The sequence below is a fragment of the Eretmochelys imbricata genome, chromosome 10, assembly GCF_965152235.1.
Source record: "Eretmochelys imbricata isolate rEreImb1 chromosome 10, rEreImb1.hap1, whole genome shotgun sequence".
Lineage (NCBI taxonomy): Eukaryota > Metazoa > Chordata > Testudines > Cheloniidae > Eretmochelys > Eretmochelys imbricata.
The window spans coordinates 64147293-64160958 of record NC_135581.1 but is presented as its reverse complement, the minus strand read 5'-3'; positions in this window follow the sequence as shown (position 1 = coordinate 64160958).

The following is a 13666-nucleotide window of genomic DNA, read 5'->3' as shown; positions in this document are numbered from 1 at the left end:
CATAACCAAAACTGATGTCTGGAAGCCGAAACCAGACACATTCAAATTAGAAATTAGACACACACTTTTAACAGTGTAAGTGGCTGACCATTGGAACAAAACTATCAAGGGAAGTGGTGTATTCTTCATCTCTTGATTTCTTGATGTCTTCAAATCAAGACTGGACGCCTTTCTAAAAGGTACATTTTAGTTAGTAAACACAAGTTATTGGGTTCAATACTTGGTAAAATTTTATGGCCTGTGATATAAAAGAGGTCAGCCTAGATGATCAACAAGTCCCATCTGACCTTAATACCTAGGAACCTATCAAACTGTTGATGGCTCTGTGCTGTGGATGCTCCAGGGCTCTGGATTGATCCCTAACTATTTGACAACTGAATGAGACTCCCTTAACATTGTATAGACATTTTTATATGTGTTACATTTTTTTCCTTAAAAAACTCATGTAGGAAATGGACTCTTGTGTTAGGAACTTCACCTTTTTCAGGTTTTGACCCTTAATGCTCACATTTCTATCATCTTTTCTCATTACTGCTTCTAGAAGCTCTGGCTATTTTGGGACATCCATGCCTGGTCCTCTTGGGAACCTCTTTCAAATATTTCCTGATTAGGACAAATATCCTTTCTGGGACATTACATAATAATTTAATCTCATTCCAACTGTTTTAAATACTTGAACAGAAACAGCCAAATACAACTGACTCAATAGTGGTTTTTTACTTCTATTACAAAAGTCGAATAGGATCTATTCTTTCCCTGCCACCCTCTTCCCCTCAAACCCCTCTTGTTTTAGAAGTTAAAGATAGTAAGTATCATAAATTGCCAGCATTCTGTTGACCTGACATATTGCCAGACTGGTCTTGATCAATGAAATTAACAACATTTTAATACCCGCTGCAATTAATTTTCCTAAAATATTTTCTTAATATGCTTAATAAAGCAATAGGTTTACCTGACTCAAAGTCCTTGGTTCCCATTTTAATGTTATACTCAGAATAGAGAAATTCAGAGATTCTAGAAGCTTTTGTTAACAATTAAAAATACCTACCCTCTCTCTACAAGGGGTACTCCTCCAATCCCTGCATTTTTTATACAAATCAACTGGAAGCACACGTGGGCTGCAGATTTTACCTCATCCAAGAATCAGACTGCATATTTAATGTGTGTGTGACAGAAATTTTTCTAATACTAAAGTGAGGTTAGGCCTAACTGAGCAAGATCTACTTATCTAATTAACTCTCTTATATCTAGAGAGTTATTACAAGCCTGTAAGCAATAAAAGTTATTGTAATAGTCTAAATCATGTATTAAGCAAGTTTGGGATTATATGTTATAGAGCCATAAGAAAGTTGGATCTTGTGTATACAGCAATTCTATTAACTACTTATCTATACAATAGCCATGTCAACAGTTTGCTGCTTCTATTCCCCAGACAATAAGTATTTTGTTTCACTGTTTAAATTAAATTTTCTGTTGTTCAGAAAGTAAAGAGATTGTTTCAAGGAGATTGGTGTTATCTGTAAAGCTGTTATTCATTTAGGATGGAACTCATCTCAATGTAGAGGGACCTCAGAAGGCCTTAAGGTCCACTCATGTCCTACACGGGCGTGAATTTCATCTTTCTGGCCCAGTGGTACCTGTTTCCATGTATGGCAGGTGGTAGAACCCAGTGAACCCCAAAAGAGAAAGTGCTGGCTCTACAGCTTGACTTTTCTTCTCTTCAGCCCTGTCTGGGCATTCCATGGGGTTTGTCCTTGTACAGTAGAGGCTGTGCACCGCAACCAAGTGGATGTGGATGCCTCAGGAGAGCAGGCATCTGTACAGTGGCTACATGACTATGCCAACTGTGGATCTCCAGGCCCCTTGTTCCTTGGTAGTCTGGTTCCTCTGGAGCTGCACTATCAGCATTACCCAGTCAGAAGCTACCTTGTGATACCCACAAAGAGGCTCCTCACCACACACGGAAAGAAGACTGCAAAAAAATAGTAAATTCTGAGGCTGTACCTTATGTCTATCCTGATCTCTGTTGGACTGGCAGCGAGGAATGATGTGCAACTCATAAGCACTGACCTGCCCCCTACCTCTCTGCAACAGATCCATGGGCCCAACAAGACCACTCTGTGGGGTCTAGAGGAAAGGGGAGTGTCGACGTGGAGGTGTTTGACCCCCTTTCTATTTGGCAAGACAAGGATGATAGCTGCATGTGTGTCTGTGGCACAACATAAATCTTGTATTCCCAGTTGAAATGACTTAAAATTGTACATTTCAGTTGAATATTTTTCCTGTCATAATCATCCAACCCCTGGCTGCTTTGAATGAAGCAGTTATTCATAAATTATATCCCCTGTAACACCACTAGGACAACAAAGGATCTGTCAATGTGACCAACTCTCAACACAAAATGTTTTAAAAAGAAATACTAAAAGAAACAGAGTTGATTGCTTCATTTGATTGCCCCATGTACAGCAGAATTGCAGGAACCTGCATTTTTCTGAGTCATGCAAAAAACTGGGCATCTCTCTTCCTTGCTTCTCAGCAAAGATTTAAAAGCAGAGTACTACAGTGAGGTCCCACACTACTAAGCCTTCATTATTTCCCACATAACAGACTGCAATATGTTTACAAGTACATTATGAAACATTATAACGGAAAATCAAAACCTAAATAGCAGTTGTCAAAATTAATGAACAAAATACATGTTGTGATGCATAGCCTTACTTTTTACTAATTTTGTTTGCTTACTTACTAGCTAATTTGCAATATTCATCTACTTGCAAAGGATCTCTCAGTTAATGATGTAAATTAGCAAAAGTCTTCTGTGCACTCATTAATTAGGTCTCATAAAATGTGTAATAAAAAAAACCTGCTCACCTTTATTAATCTTGAGCTGTAGATGCACTCCTGATTTATTCTTATTCTGTGCTAAGTAACACTCAGCAAAACTCATTGGTTATTCTGCATCAGTGGAAACTTTTATCTTCCCCTTCATATGCAAGTTTGCTGAAGATAAGCATTGACTATTTAAACTTATGGATTTCTCAACTTCCCCTTAACTTCAAAAATCATCTTTCCCTCTAGTATAAACACCTTAAGTATAATCAGAAAATAATTATATTCTAGCTGAGCTTTAAATTAAATTAGAATTAGTACATGTTAAATATGAATTGGTATCTCAGTCTAGATCATTACTGTACTAAAAAATTAACATGCAGAGTGGACCCCTCCTGGGCTGGGTATTGTGATGGCAGGGACTGACTAGCTCATGCCATTAAAGTAAAAGAATACAGAAATTCTGTAAATTGTAAAAAATTCATCATCTTTTCAATAAAATCTTCAACTTTAATAATTTTTGGTACCCTCCAGGTGCCCCAATGGATTAACACTGAGCTTGGAGTGATTCATAAAAACATCTTACTTTTCCTGAAGAAAAATATTACTTCCTGCGTAACTTCACTAGTCAAGATTTCAGGTTCATTTATTTGTTCTCTCAGTGTTATAAGCTGCTTTTCTGCCTCCCCAAGATAGGAGTTTAGTATTATTATTTTTGGTACTTCTGCTTGTCTATCATCCATCCTACCTACCATCCATTCTTTTAAATATTTCCCATTTCTTGGCCTTTATTAAACAACACTTGTGCTTTCTGATAGAGAAGGATCAGTTTCTTTAGAAAGCACAGCATTCTCAATGTCACATGTTCCCTCCCCTCCATCCCTCTCTTGCATCTCATGGACAAATACCTACCTGGCTACAAAGTTCCATGAGGTTGGGTTTGTTTTTGTTTTTCTTTGTCGTTTTCCAAAGAAAATTCTGCTGTTACTATTTGTAGTGTACAGGAACTGGGTAATAGCCCTTTAAATAGTTTGGGGGGCCTCCCACTTTAGTGGGGCTCCCGGTCTTCCATTGCAGAGGCCATCAGAACATAAGAGAGCTGCAGCGTATATATGTAGCTTGGCATTGTATATTTACAACATAGTTAGCAAACAGGCTTATTTGGAACCCAACTGTGTCTGTATGGTTTCCTCATATACTTAATTTGTATAAAGAGCTAAAATACAACAGTGTTGGACGCTATGGGCTGCTAAAGGAGCGAAAAATGTTAGTGTTCGGGATTGAGGGTTTTCTCGGCATCAACATAGAGATGGCCAGATCCTCTTGTTTGGATAAGCTGTGCTTGGCACAGGATGGGGAGAGGGAGCAAACCAGTCCTTTAGCATAAATTAGAGCACCCTGAAAGGGAACGTACATGTAGATAGTTGATCTGGCTTGTCAGCTGCCTTGCATGACCACAGTGGCACCAACAATCTGACCTGGAGTCTTCCATGTAAACCAGAGAAATGTGCAAAGTGCTCAGCAGCGTGAGTCAATCTCTCCACCCACCAGCAGTGAGCTGAACACTGGGGAATAGTGGGGAGAAGTAAGTTACGACGACGATTAAGATTCAGAGTCTTAGGGGACTTAAATCTCCACTGTCTTGCCCATTATGCAATTATTTGTATGTGTACAAAATGAGTATAAAATGCTGCCACATCAGAACAGTAGAGCTTCACACCCACTTTACACATGTGTAAATGAATGCACAAGATGTGAGGCAGTGGCAACTCACTGGCTGCGGCCAGGGAATAGCAGCTTAAACGTCTAGTGGGTGGAAATGATGTGCCCAGCAGGTCTTTGTTTTTTAGGATTTTTGGTTACTCCTACTCCTAATAAAAGCAATAGCTCTCTCAAGCGTGCATAAGAGCTATGCTTACAAGGTGAGAGTCTGAGCAGCCATGAGGGACAGCCACTGACAGAAACACTTTCCATTAAACTTTATCTCACAAAGCCAGCTGCTTAGTGCCTCATGGCTTACACTGGGCATAGTGTTCTCACTGAGCCAGTTCTCCTCAGGTTACCGACCTCTCCTCATTAGTGTATAACAAAGCACTGAGCTCAGCAGCTATACCAAAGGTTCTGTGCTGCAGTCTCACAACCTTCTCCATTCCCATGCAAGATAGATCCAAAAGAGTTTAAGGTCAAAATGGACCATTATATTATCTACTTTGACCTCCTGTATATCACAGTCTATTACATTTAACCAAGTCCTGTATTGAACCCAGTAACTTGTGTTTGACCAAAGCATATCTTCCAGAAAGGCATGTAGTCATGATGTGAAGACATCAAGAGATGGAGAATTCAAAATCACTTTGCTTGGCAGTTTGTTCCAATGGCTAATCACTCTCACTATTAAAAATGTGTGTCTAATTTCCAATCTGAATTTGTCTGGCTTTAGCTTCCAGCCATTGGTTCTTGTCATGTTTTTCTCCACTAGATTGAAGAGCCCTTTAGCATCCAATATTTTCTCCCCATGAAGGTACTTGTACATTAGTTTATCAAAAAGAAGATTAAGCGATGATTTGATTAAACAGATTGAACTTTTAAAATCTCTAACAGTAAGACATTTCCACCAGTCCTCAAATCACGTTTGTGGCTCTTTTCTGCACCCTTTCCAATTTTTTCAACATCCTTTCTAAAATGTGGGTCCCAGAACACAATGTTCCAGTATCGGTGTCACCAATGCTGTATATAGAGGTAAAATCATTGTTCTCCTCCTACTCACTACACCCATTTATATATCCAAGGATAGCATGAGCCCTTTTTGCCACAGCATCACACTAATTGCTCACATTGAATGCTTGTTCATTATGACCCTAAATTCTTTTCAGAGTCACTGTTTTCAGGTTGCAGTCCCCCATTCAGTAGTATTTCCTGAATGAGGTATTTCCTCATTCCAGGATGCAGAACTTTGAATTCAGTTTTATTAAAATGCATTTTGTTTGAATGGACCCAGGTTACCAAGCAATCCACAAAGAATCTTTAACATCCACAAATGTTATCAGGCACCATTGTAGAGTCAGCTTTTGAAAATCTGGCTGAGTCTGTGTGTATGTTATATTATAGACACCCCCCCGCCCCCAGTTCTCAAGTACGGAAGTAGCTTTCAGAATCATGCTTCATGTTCCCAAGATAGAATGTATAAACAGCTTAGATTAAAGAATATAACAGTACACCCTAGTGATTGTTATTATTTGCCTAAATTTTAGAACCAATGCGTGAGAGTTCAAACTTTAAAATATTATCCTGAATGCTGCCTTTATATTTCAAACTGAACATGATTTATTTAAAAATACTGAAATATAAAGTAACACTGATCTAATTTTTCTTCCTCCTATCAGAGTAATTTAACACATGTACTTCCCTGTAGTTATCCAATTCACATGTCAGCAGGTGATATGCAATTTTTCAGAGAGGGTTTTTCATTTTAATGAACAACATACTATGAATAAGACAAAGATTTAGTCATGGGCATTTTTAGTAAAAGTCATGGATAGGCCATGGGCAATAAACAAAAATTCACGGCCCTCTGACCTGTCCATGACTTGTACTATATACCCCTGACTAAATCTTTGGTGTTCTGAGCGGCTCCAGAGGTGCAGCTGCTGCTCTGGAAGAGGGCTCTGGGGCATTTCCTGGTGCTGGGGAAGGGGGTCCATGGCACCTGCTGGTACTGGGGTAGGCCTCCGGGGTGCCCGCTGATACTCGGGGTGGGGATTCCAGGGCACCTGCTGGTACTCGGGGTGGGGATGGCACAGGACCATCCCGGGACCATCGCTGCTGCTGCTGGCAGTGGACGGCCTGGGACAAAAGCAGCCGCTGCTTGCAGGGGGTGGCCCAGGACCACCGCTCAAGCTGCCTTGGGGTCAGTCACACCTGCAGAAGTCATGGAGGTCCCGGAAAGTCACAAAATCCATGACTTCCATGACAGACTTGCAGCCTTAACTGTGAGTCAGGGTATGAAATATTCCGTTTCAGAAAAAGTGGTAGCATAGTATTGTAGAACAATCCCAGGCTGTATAATTTATATTTTATAGAGTCCATGCACTATTTAATGACGGTTTTATTAAAGGAGTTTGATTTTATAATTCTACATGTTGAGTGAGTGGAAGATTAGAATATATATTCTGGTTTGAAACAGACATACCTATCAATATGTTCATTAGATGTTTACTGATATCGGTCATTTTAAATAACTAAGGGCCAGACTGTACCCTGAGTAGCAGGCTCAAGGACTTTCCCTGTTGTGTGTCCCTGCAGAGCAAATGGGTACAATCACAGTCCTTGCACACCCTCCTAATACTTTGTAGGTAGAGCTGTTCTACATTTTTCCAGCAAATTTTCTTTGTCACCGTGAAATAGCCTTTTTACTAAATGAAAATTTTGGAAAACAATTAGTTTTTTGAATTTTCTTGTTAATTTTCATTTGTAATTTCCCATTTCCTCTTCCTCCCCACACCTTTCAAATGGCAAATATAGGGGTGGAGGGCAGGGACACAAATTTTCAGCAAAAACATTCCAGAAAAATTTCAAAAAGAGAAAAAAGTGTTTTTCAAAAAACTTGACAGTTTATTATTTCTGTGCCCTCCCAGTTTTTTGACCAGCACCATTTCTAAGGTGTAAGACACTCAACTGGAAAAGGGAGTGGATGGCATCATGATTTTGTGCACCCACTCCAGTCCTGCACAACTGCACAGGCATGCCAGGGAATATGCTGCACCTCTGAAATTGACTGCAAAGGAGCAATTTGTACCAATGAAATGCAGCATAGAATTCTCCCAAAGCTCTCCCTGGGGAAGTGTAGTGCCAAGCTGATCTTGATACACACCAGTGCCTTTAGGGCACAACTGAACCCTATTTTAAATGTGGAAACTCAACAGGCTCACTCTGGAAATTTGTACTCAGTTCATCCAAATTAGAGTGCATAATTTGGATTAGGTATTCAGTAGGTGTGCACGAAAATGTAACACACAATGATGTGGAGATGGGCATGGAGCAGGCAAAGTAACAGCAGGGTATTAGTTAAAACAGGTCTCCTCTGTAGTTCACCCCACTTCCTCATGTAAGTTAAACCCATTTTGCTCCCCCACCACATAGAATCATAGAAATGTAGGACTGGAAGGGACCCCGAGAGGTCATCAAGTCCAGCCCCCTGTGTTGAGGCAGAACCAAGTAAACATAGACCATCTCTGATAGGTGTTTGTCCAACCTGTCCTTAAAAACCTCCAATGATGGGGATTCACAACCTCCCTTGGAAGCCCTATTTCAGAGCTTAACTATCCTTATAGTTAGTAAGCTTTTCCTAATATTTAACCTACATCTCCCGTCCTTCAGATAAAGCCCATTACTTCTTGTCCTACCTTCAGTGGAAAAGGAGAACAATTGATCACCATCCTCTCTAGAACAGCCCTTAAATGATTAAAGACTGTTATCAGGTTGCCTCTCAGTCTTCTTTTCTCAGAAGTAAATAGGCCCAGTTTTTTTAACCTCTCCTCATAGGTCAGGTTTTCTAAACCTCTTATCATTTTTTGTTGTTTTACCCTGGACTCTTTCCAATTTGTCCACATCTTTTCTAAAGTGTTGCAGCCAGAGCTGGACACAGTACTCCAGCTGATGCCTCATCAGCACTGAGAAGAGCGGGACAATTACCTTGTGCATCTTATGACACTCCTGTTAATATACACCAGGATGATATTAGTCTTTTTCGCACCTGCACCACATTGCAGACTTGTATTCAATTTGTGATCCACTTTCACCTCCAGATCCTTTTCACATGCCTATTCAGAGCAAGTTACATTACTTAGGCCTGGCCTACACTAAAAAGTTAGGTCAATCCACCTACATTGCTCAGAGGCATGAAAAAATCCACACCTCTGAGTGACATAGTTAAATCAACCTAACCCCCAGCGTAGATAGAAGAATCATTCAGTTGCCACAGCACTATCGACCTAGCTACTGCCTCTTGGGGAGGTGGATTATGTACACCAACAGGAGAACCTCTCCTGTCAGTGTAGATAGTGTCTATACTAAACTGCTACAGCTCTGCCACTGTAGCATTTCAAGTGTAGACAAGTCCTTAATACTTGCATTTTCTAGCCACTTTATACCCAAAGGGCCTGAATCTCTGCCAACTTGCACCTTGGGGAATAATTTACACTTATGAGAAGTATAGGTAAAATGTTGCCATTATGATTTGGTTATATTGACACCCACTTTATATTGGTGCAAATGACTACACAAGATCCAAGGCAATGGAGAATCAACCCCAATGTGTTACTGAAATAACTATTTCAGTCATTGCTGAATTTGTTTTTGACTCGAGTATGAGTTCCTTATTTCTGCATTGTCTAGGTACATTTGTTTATTGTCCTTTAGCAAATTATGCATAAAGTAGAATAATAGTTGTATACCACTCAAATGAAGAGTTTGGTTTTGAAGATAAACATTTTTGTTTCCTACAGTAGTAATTTCAGGAGACACTAGGAATTAGCTGGAAAGCTAAGCACAAACTATAAACAATCATATAATCACTGGGTGGACACTGTGTCAGAGACCACTCTTATGTTCAGCATTTCCGTTGTAAAACAAGTTTGACTTTTTTTTTTTTAAAGGACAAATCAATTTGTAACAGAGATTACAGCCGTTTGTTTCCTATTACATTCAGGATCAAACTGAATTAGTGCTATTGAAATACAGGTAGCAATGAACAAAGGAGCCAAAAATGAGAACTATAGAAGTAAAGATGTGTCAATGCAAAATGAATAGCTGAATGAGAAAACCGCAGCAAAAAGAGCATGGGTTAGCCAACCATTCATCCTTCTAATTGTCTACCATTAATTCTTAGTACTGTAGCGAATTGACCAGGTGTTAAACACACCTTTTAAAAAGATAGCTCTCTTTTGTGTTCATTTTGAAGCAAATGCTATCTACACTTTTGGAAAACAATTCTGGATACCCATTTCAGACCATGTCAATTCTTTATCTCTGGTACACTTTGTAGTTATTCCACCCAGATTCATCCCCTACTGCTTCATACAGACAGACATTATCAAGGGATCTGGCATCATTGCAGAAACAATACTGCATCTCTAAACAGCCTATTTACAAAAAGCAGTTGGCTTGCAACTTAGTTTTGTTCAGCTTCAGTTTAGGGCACTGTCAGTGCATATGCATATTCTCAGAACTTTTATTATTTTTAAAATGAGTAATGAGAGTCTAAAATGATAAATATTTGTGGCTACAATAAATTGCCATCACACTGAGCTCTCCTGTCAACTCAGACTGTGTCAACACTAGGGCATTTTGCACCATTTATCTAGCACTAGTGCAGCTCCATTTGTGCTAGCAACAGTAGAAGTGCTGGAGTTGACAGGGTTGCAGCATTTTTACCATCATGCTGTCTACCCGTGCTCTGAACAGGTGAGCACAGCTCGGTGAGGCAAAGCTATCCTAAAGCTGACTTAAGTACCCAAAGGAGGAAACTACCAATGTATAGGATCTTTGAGTGGCAGAGCTGTCTGAGGTTCCTTCCCCATGTCTCTAAGTGTGGGTGGTAGAGAAAGGGGAAAAGGAAACATGGCTAGAGCATGTATATGACACAGCAATCCGCAGCAGGAGTAACAAGCCTGTGAGGGGCATTGGCAGCTGGTACACATTAAAGCAACTCATGCTTTTCCCAACTTGTGCTGAGGACTGGCCCAATGCAGATCAGTCCAAGGTCTGCCAAAAGTTAAATTCCCTCTTTAAGCTGCGATGAATGTTCTTTGTACCCAGTTTAGAATCAGGGCCTAGTAAAGACAATAAGTCTACATGACGCCACTTTGTATCTTTGCCTTGTATGGATAGAGTGACTGCTGCTTCTTTTTCTCTCTCCTTGTGTGGAATGAGGTCAAGTGCAAGGGCTGGACATCTTCTAGTTTCCTTCACAGCACAGAGATGGTCCTTGTGCTCTCATTTTTGGCACTAAATTTGATTTTCTCTTCATATCTTAAGAGAAGCTTGGGAATGTCCTGATACGGCCTGTACCTATCTGTCAGAATAAGCAGCATAGGATTTTGACACATCATCTACCAGAGCCTTAACTAGTGGTATCAGGGTACAGATTACAAATTGTGGAGCTGAAGTCTGATGCGGTTTTTCCTTCTTTGGGACAACATCAGTTTCCCTTTGGTACAAGTGAGCTGTATTGTACGTAATAGATGAGTGAATTTATTTAAATGGCTATTTCTCCATGAAGCTATTCAGAAAAAACATATGAGGAAGTGACTGTTATGTAATTTATAGCAGTTATGTAATTTATATAATTGAGGGTCGCAAAAGAATAAAATATCTAAAATAATCCCACATACTCAAACAAAATGCCCTTAAATTGTTTTCAGTTTAAAGCTGATTGGAAATGGGAAAAATATGAAAATCTATCAACATTGGATCATGTATTTAACATCTCCTTTGCACATTTTTGAATATTTTAGAATTCTATTGACAACATTTCTTCTTCTACTGTGCTAAACTCATTAGTTGTAGTAGAACTTGTTACATTTATAAAGGATAAGGATAGAGTCATGGAAGAAGTATTGCATGGAATTGAAAGGGTATTCTGAAACATAATGAAAGTTTCTATTTTCCTAGATTTGGTTGGGGCTAACTAATTACCACAAAAAGGCTCAGATTACAGGTCAGAGTACAAATATGTAGAGTTCCTCAGGTATTTGTTAACACAACATTTTTTTTGGGGGGGGGGGGGTGTCAGTAAATGCAGATTTGTCAAAACTGACACAGTTGGGAACATGTATCAGTTTTGATGAAAATTTTATTTGGAAAGGCTTCTTAGGTACAGATGAAGTATCTGGTCAACATCAAAACGATCCTAGAATCCTAGAGTAGCCAATATCTCAGGTTCAAGCCCGTACTCTGCCTGATTTAGAGCAGGACCTGAATGTGGGTCTCCCACGTGAGTACCCTGCCCACTGAACTCACTGTGGGGTTAGGAATTCTCTCTCTCTCTCTCTCTCTCTTTTTTGTTGTTGTTGCAAAAGAAATAATTTAGAAGGTCTCCATTTCATTCCACTTCAAAACAAACAAATCCTGAAACCTTATGGTTTTTTGTGTGAAATGGAAATCAATGGAAATGATTTGGGGGGAGGGATAGCTCAGTGGTTTGAGCATTGGCCTGCTAAACCCAGGGTTGTGAGTTCAATCCTTGAGGGGGCCATTTAGGGATTTGGGGCAAAAATTGGGGATTGGTCCTGCTTTGAGCAGGGGGTTGGACTAGATGACCTCCTGAGGTCCCTTCCAATCCTGATATTCTATGATTCTATTCTATGATTTTTGCCAGGCATATTAATATGCCTTTTCTCCTTGCAGCTAAACTGCAAATCACAGCAGAGTTAAAAAAATATAATGTGGTGATGTGGTGCTAAAACCTCTCTCAATGAACTTTTAAAAATGGGAATGGTGAGGTACCTGTTAATAAATTTAAATGGTTCCGATGAAGGAGTCTGTACTTCCACTTTATGATTAATTGTGTACCATGTACCCGTTAGTATAATTCCTATAAAGAAGTAGAAAACAGTTCTTTTTTCGATAGTGAGCTGTATTTAATATGTAAATTGAAAAAATATAGAGCATACGCTAACAAATTTGGCCACTGACTGTGTCCCTCATTATTTCAATGAGCAGTCTCAATTAATATTCATTTAAATAATAGGCCAGATCATCTGCTGTAAAGAGTTGGTGTAGCAACTTCAGTGCAGCTGTGCTGATATATCCCAGCAGAGAATCTGGCCCAGTGTAATTTCAGGGACAGTACTAATCACGTGCTTCATATAGTCTTTTCATCTTGAGAGCTATTTCTACTAATAGGAACATGAAATAATGGCTTTGCTTTAGTAGATTGTGTATAACATAAGTCTTATGAGGAGCTTTGATTATTGGCTATTAGGGGTAGGAGGGCATGGTTCTTTGGTATTTTAAGATGTTATAGGTCAACATGCCATGTGGAGCATTTTCTCTTTCAGGCCATGGTACATATTTTTTACATGCGATGTTTCTCTCTTTGGGATGTCCATGAACAAACAGCCCAGTGGGAACTGAGGGACGCACAATCCTTCCCAGAGTTCCCGATGTGCAGGGGCACTGAGTAATTCGAATGGCGCAGCCTGTTCCCCACACAGTGCATCTCGCCCTCTGTGGATAGAAGTTGGAACCACATCAATAGGCCTTTACTCAGGCTGCACAAGGGAGAGGATACTCCATGCTGAAAGTTCCTCCTGGTGCACATGCACCAGGACCTGGCTCAGTCTGGGTATAGTGTATGTGTACCAGTTTCTCACTCATTTTTTAAAGTTTATCAGGATTAATCTACAATTTTATTAATGTTTCAATAATAATAAACATAAAGTAAGAAACTAACAAAAAGCCAGCAGGGAGCTGTTAAATTTTACATACTTTGGGTCATTTAAAAGGACTTACTTTAAATGAGCTTTGCTAATAAGAAACATAGTGTGCAGTAGATTATCTTGGGTTGATCAAACTACCTTCATTGTAATGCCATCATTGTAAGCCAAATAATTTTGAGCTTTCCAACTTGAGAGGTAGGATGGTCGTGTGGTTTAGGCACTGGACCAGGACTTGGAATAGAGCTAGCTAGGAATTTTCTGACAAAACAATTTTCATCAGAAAATACCGATTAGTCAAAATACTGATTAGTCAAAAATGATTTGCAGAAAATATCGGTTTCAAAGAACTTCCGCAAAAACACAGGCAGTGTTCTGATAGACCCCTGCCAGCCAGGAAA